Here is a 6866-nt window from a genome sequence, read left to right on the forward strand (position 1 = left end):
ATTTAAACCTAAATAAACTTAAACGGTGTCTCTGTGTCCTCTACAAAAAACAGTGACTTTGTTTAAAGATTCAAGTTTTAATTTTTAATTTGTCTTTTTGAAAAACAGTACCGTAACTGAAATCTCAGGAACGGTCATGTCAACATTTCTGGCAGGAACAATGAATAGTCACGTCTGGTGCTGTTTCACCTGTTCTTCAGGCCTGTGGTGCAGCAGGTTTTTCAGATCCATATGGATATTTTAGACTGAGGCCAACATGTATCCATCGGCAAGGGAACATAAGGATAACAAAGTAGCTGCCTAATAGTTTGCTCATAAAGTCTAATGACTGTTTTTAAGTTAGATCACTTTGTGTTAATTAGATGCTGTCTTGTATGTTGTGATGCCTACATCAGTAATATGTTGTAGACTGGTGAGGTTCATCATGGCTGGTAAGGCACTGTCTTCTCTCCAGTTGGATATACAAATATATAAGGCCATGTTAAAGTCAAAATATTTTGACCTTAACTGAAATGCTTAGTTGCTTTGGTAGCTTATTATGCTTTAATCAATTCCATACTATTCAGCAAAATGATAGAACACAAAATATTTAATATTAGGTCATAATATTAAGTTCTTTGGCTCTCTTTTATAAACTGAAATTAATGTAAACTCTCACCTTTGTTTGCATACAAACTCCATCCGCCTATCCTCCATGGACATCATAAAATCCTCCATGCTTGCCTTCTTTTTAAACTTCTGACTGTTTCAATGGAGATGATTGCCATAGAGACCAGTCCTCCTGGTTGGGTTCTATTTCAAATGTATTTATTTTTTATATTTTTCCTGATTGTTTTCTGTCTTTTCAATGTGCATGCTCTCCACAGCACTGGTATGGTACTTTTTGCTTCACCCTGAACTTTGTCTCTTCACATTTGTGGCCAATCATAAATTCTAAGATGTCAAGAGGAAAAAACAGGAAAACTAAGAAAAAAGTGCAATTTTATAGTCCAGAAAATACGGTACCTATTTTACTTGTCATTCATGGTGACAGGTGAGTCTCCTCTAACTGCATGTCACTGATGTAGATGTTTAATGAGGACTTAAGTGTGTTAATATCTGAGGTTTTAAAATAATAGCACCTGTTCTTGATATTCTTCTGCTCTTTTTATATTATCTCAAAACAGACAACAGATCACAATTTGTTCCTACTAGAGCAGTTCTGCAATACTGGGATTCAGTGGGGTGCACTGAGGTGTTGGTTGGGTGGGGGTGGGAGGGTACAATATGCCTGAACGACAAACAAGCCTCCAGTCACTAGTTGGCAGCAGTGCTCAAACTGATCAAGAAGTTAGCTGTGTAAAAGAAGCAGACTACACAGGCACACTGGTGTACAGAGCTGACAGAGGAGGAGAGAGACTGAGAGGTTTGTGACATTGTAAAGAAAAATGGCGGAGGCACCAGAAAAATTGCTATCAGAAAAAGACCAGGAGGTATGACAAACTTTCACCTTGGGTACTGTGAATGTAAAAATGTATTCACTTTTCATATCTTCTGATAAGCTAAAATATAAGCAATATTGATGCAAATTTTGCACAAAAAGTTTTAGGTTATATACCTTTTTTGAAAATAAAAAAACTGAAGAAGCTGACAAGAAATCAATGTAAACACCGTTTTAAATGTTACTCAGTTCAGTCTAGAAATGCACATCCCAGTGAATCATTTACATATGTTCTCCTTAGAGATTAAATGTTACAAATTTAGTTAATAAACTGAAGTTGGAAATTTTTTTAGGACTTTAAACAGTAAGCAGAGCTGCAACAACTTAAAACTTAAATTAATGTTATAAATCCTTTTGATAATCCAGTGATTGTATGCAGAGTGCTGGTACCAGTAGTTTGTACAAATAAATAATTAAATGACATCAAGTTCTCAGCACTAATTTCAATGATACTGAAAAAAAAATCTGCTTAAGTCCACATGCAACTGCCTGGGCATTCTGCTTGTCCTAAACACCGCACAGCATCTGAGATGTGACAGTAGACTGGTACTGTCTTGTAAAGCTCTTCTGAACAGAAGAGATATCCCAACAGCTTCGCTTTATGGTCCATTCATATACATCTGAATGGTATACTGGATTTGTAAAAAAAGAAGAAAAAAAATCAATGTATGCTCTGTGGCTACACCAGCTTGTCCTTTAAGTAAAAAGAATCAAAACTGAATCTCCAGCCAGTTCTGTAGCAGCCAACCTCACTCCTACGAAATGCTTTTTTTATTTAATATCCGTCCATTGTCTCTACCTGGTTATTGTTGCAGGTAGATGAGCCAACTCGGGGCGTGGTGCCTATCTCCAGAAGTCAGTGGGGGGTGCTCCTGTTAACCTGGAGAACCTGAGGAGAACCTGAAACAGAACCCACAAATGCCTGGGTGAAACATGCAAACTCCACACAGAAAGACCACTGGTATTTATCCAGTTAACTGTGCTGTCAGCTTCACGTCTCATACTAACCTAAATTATGAACAAATGAACGTACCAGTCTGTGGCTCAGACTGGAAACATGTTTGATTCTGCACATATTTCCTTCATCAGGTTGGTTTAGCTTTTGTAGCTTTGTAATTAGCGCCTCCCGCCTTGATTTCTATGCTCAGAGGATACCATAATAACAGAAAAAAATCATCCAGTGAAAGAGAATAGTTAAATCTCAAGAATATTGGTATATAAAACAGTTGATCCCTTCAATGAAGCACACAATCCATTTGCTATTCATAACAGCACATTTAAAAAGATTCAAGCTTGGAGTTTATAAAATTATAAGAGTGAATCAAACAAATGTTTATCTGAAAAGCTTTATTTATATTATTCTTAAATTTGATCTTGATTATTTGTGCAGCATTTTTCACTTTACTGTTACTGCAGATGTAGTCTATTTGCCCCTACTGCACGATTACAGCATGACTCATGAGGATTTCTCAAATCACATGCAGGCGTGAGTCTTTCCATGTTATGTTTCACATCCCAAGCCTTGGATAGTTGAATTTATTTAAAATTACCATTCCATGAAATCATGATCTGTCACCTAGGTGTGAAAGATTTGAATAAGCTCAGTTTGGGGGAAAAAACTGGAGTTGTTTTGGTTGGATGTTTGATCACTGCCTAGAAACATTTTCTAATATTAGAACGTTTTCTTGATTTGCCCGGCTTCTTTGGTGACTATGGAGCACATGGCCAGACCATTGACCAATCAGAGTGCAGGACTGGCTTTCACTCTCTCTAGCAACAGTGAGTTTCTTGCTGCCTATTCATTATTTATTTTCCTGTGGTCTCCCTCTGCTGCGTGGACTGTGCTGGTAGGAAAGTGCTCTGTTCGTCTCCCACTCTGCCGTTTCCTGCTTTCTGCTGCTCTCTACCCAGACTGAAGGTGTCTAAAAGGGAATGGATCTACGGACGCCGAGCTGACCAGCTGCTGTGCTGACCTGTAATGCAGAAATAAGACACTTGGACCGTAACAGACTCTTTTCAACCTTGCAGGACTTGTTTTACTCTGGAACTTACTATTACATTGTGCTCAGCTTTTTTAAAATCTTTGATTTTTTTCTTTTTTTGCCTTCTTTGTGCTGCATTTCATTTGACCGTAAACAAATAAAACATGTCAACTGGAAAAACAACAGGACTTTTTCTCAAGATGACAGCGAAGGGAGGGGGGACAGTAGAAGGCTGGACTTTTTGCATGTTTTATGGGCTCGGGTTAGGGGGGTGAGGAGCAGGTGGAGAGATGAGGCAGAGGAGTTTTGGCTCTGGGTGGGTGGTGGTGGGGGGGGGGTGATGGTGGTGTGAGGATTACGGGCTGTGGTTGGGTATGCCAGTGCCACGTGTCTAGCCTGGCACTTCTTGCTTGTCGATCTGGAAGATGTGGGACTGAGAGTCTTGCTGAGCCTGTCCAGCTTCTCTCTGAGCAAAAAGTGGGGTGAGTTTTGCACGATCCTGCATCTGGGTATTTATTTGTTCTTTTTCACAAGGCGTTTTCAGTAAACGTGTGTGCGCATTTGGAATGCCATGGGGGAGAGAGAAAGGCTAGACTAAGGTTTAGAAGCATGCACTTTTGGATTCATGCATGCAGACTGGACGTTTAGCTGATTATTTTGTGCACCATCACTGCAAATGTTGTCCATTCGTGGAGATTTCTGAAACGATGGCGTACACCAGGCCTCGCAGACCAGGCCTTCGGGTTGTCGGATTTAGCCATTTTGGAAAAGACCCCACATTTTGTTTTAGCAAATAAACCAAAACAACCGGATGATCGCAGTCACTATTCTGCCACACTTTTTATTCCTACTTGTTCCTGCTCCTCAGACATTATTTCATTCCGTTTAGACTTTAATAGGACCATAGTCCTTGCCAGGTCCACAAACTATAGATGTCGTACTTAATCTGGAAATGGTAGTCTCATAATTTCTATTTTGAAATGTAATGCAGCAGTAGTTTGTATTTAGTCTCATTCTTAGATTGCTAAATAGACTTCTGATTGGTCCATAAGGGATTCTATAAAATTGTTTTCAGTCTGTGATTTTTAGACTGATAATTTAAAAATAATCGCCTTTTATTTATTAGGCAGAATGAGTTAGAAGAGTCTTCTTATATATGACTTTAAACAACCTTTTTAAGCTGTTTTCTTTTAGATGCTCGGCACAAACTATATATGCTGTGTGCATTTCATTAGGCTTTGCAGTTATGTATATTGTGGTTTTCAATTACACATAATCCCTGATGATGTATTTGCTGCATTTACATATATAAATCTTTACACATTAATGACTACTTGTTTTTAACTAGCTTTATCTTGCATAGCATAAATATGATGGAGTGACTGAAGTGTTTTGACTAAATCAAATCAAAATAGTTCTGAATCAACACAATTACTGCTTTTCTGTCCCATGTAGGAACAACTGTGGCAAAGCATCCTGCCTTTTTAGGAACATTCTGGCTGATTTGTGGTTCTTGTCTTTGGTTGCATGCTCATACTGCAAAATCCTTCCTTCCACTTCTGTTCATCAGCCTTTTTGGTGTGTGTTTTGAAAGAACGGTTATTTCATAGTGAAACTTGTTGTTCCTGTGGAAGGTGTTCTGCGGAGGGAATGAATTTAGCTAAGGCTCTAGTCCAGGTCACAGTCTGCTGTTGGCTATGACGCAACATCATCATCTGATCTCTCCTTCCTAAGTGTAGACTGCACAGATGCATGGAGCTGTCGCAGTTCGCCATTTTCATGCATCGCTTTAGCTTCATTTCACGTAGGTCTGTGCCTCCTTTCTTTGGGTATTTATCGAACAGCGTCATCTTTTTAGCTGTAACTGTGATGGTTTCGTAACATCTTTTTTTATTATTTTCAAATTAGTATCACTTGTTTAACTTATTTTTTTTTAATTCTTTGTTTCTTGTTTCTGTTATGCAGGTCAGTTATTCCTTCTCCTGAATTTCAGCAAACTTAAAGGATTAAAAAGCTCTCTACTCCAAACATTTTTCCTCCAATCCGTCTTTTTAGAGTGTGGAGATCCACCGACACCGGGCTGTTGGCTTTTCGTAATCTTTCATCAGAACACAAAAGTAGGACCAGTCTCACGGTTTTTGCCACTTAAAGGAATATGTTGCCGATGCTCTCCCTCTGCTCCATCATTTGGCTGAACCGCGGTATCAAGCTGAGGAAAGTACAGCAGTCCAGCAACACTGGTCAGCTCTGAAGCCGCTGCCACCACAGTCATTACAGCAGCTACCTTATAAACTAGTAAAAATGCTTCTAAGCTTTGGGTGACTTTTCCTCCTTCCTTCAGCTCCCCCAGCCTAGAAACCACAGCACCAACACCTCCCTTTGGTGACTCAGCAGCAGCTTCAGTTTCTGAGCAGGATTCCATTATCGACGAAAAAAGGAACTCCTCTGCTCAACAAAATGGCGACAGATGGTTTCCAGTACCGTGTGCTCTACACATTTACCAAGGACCAAGAAGAGGACTTGGACCTGCAGCCAGGGGACCTCCTGACCATCAGCAAGGCCTCTCTAATGTCAGTGCAGAGCTACGAGGATGGCTTTGAGGAGTACCCGGAGCGTCTAGGCTGGCTCCTAGGATACAACGAACGCACCAAGCAGAGAGGTGACTTCCCAGGGACCTTCGTCGAATTTGTTGGTCCCATCAAAATGGCCCATCCATCAAGTCAACCAAGGTCCCAGCGACCTCTCCCAGCTGCTCCCATACCAGAACCATCTCACAGTAAGATCTTTCACGTTATTTTAGATGTTAGATTTTAGTCCATCTCTGCTTGATGCTGGTGTTCTGTTGGTTTGGCATGCCCTGTCAGCATACCGTAAGTCCAACAGGTTTGTTTATCAGCCAACATACCGATGTTTCTGTTTTGATGGGTGTTACACTGAACACCCATCAGTGTAACACCCACTGATATAAACTACTGATATAGTAGTTTATAAACTACTATATCAGTGTATCTCACTAAAGCTAAATAATAAACAACAAATTATTAATGTATTGTTTACAGAATGGTTGGTTTCCAGGGCCAGTTAGCTTGGGCTAGTTTGAGGAAATCATGGAGTAGGGGTGCACCGATTTATCGGCCAGCCAATTTATTAGTATCGATTTCCTTCATTTTGGGAGATTGGTGATCAGCCGATATTTACATGTGAAGCTGATCTTATCCACTGATCTTATCTACCTCATCAAAGGTCTAAAAATCAACCACTGTCATCTTTTGTTTTCCTGTGATAGAGGTTTGACTGACAGGCCGGCCCACCAGGTCACATTCGAGGTTAACAATAGTCATCCCCCTGTTGCCAACTCAGCAACTTTCTTGCAGTATTTAGAGACATTTCAGACAAAAAAAAAA

At 40.0% G+C, this 6866-nt stretch overlaps 1 long non-coding RNA gene across 1 annotated transcript; it reads left to right on the forward strand.

Annotated features, from left to right (window-relative positions):
* The first annotated feature begins 3201 nt into the window (after positions 1-3201).
* LOC106943873 (uncharacterized) lies at positions 3202-6504 on the forward strand. Its single transcript, XR_001424044.1, has 2 exons — positions 3202-3944; positions 5428-6504. It is a non-coding gene; the product is annotated as an uncharacterized LOC106943873 (long non-coding RNA).
* The last annotated feature ends 362 nt before the right edge of the window (positions 6505-6866 follow it).

This window comes from Poecilia latipinna, unplaced genomic scaffold (genome assembly GCF_001443285.1).
Source record: "Poecilia latipinna isolate Pla-1442-1.1 unplaced genomic scaffold, P_latipinna-1.0 Scaffold6309, whole genome shotgun sequence".
In the NCBI taxonomy this organism is placed as follows: Eukaryota; Metazoa; Chordata; class Actinopteri; order Cyprinodontiformes; family Poeciliidae; genus Poecilia; species Poecilia latipinna.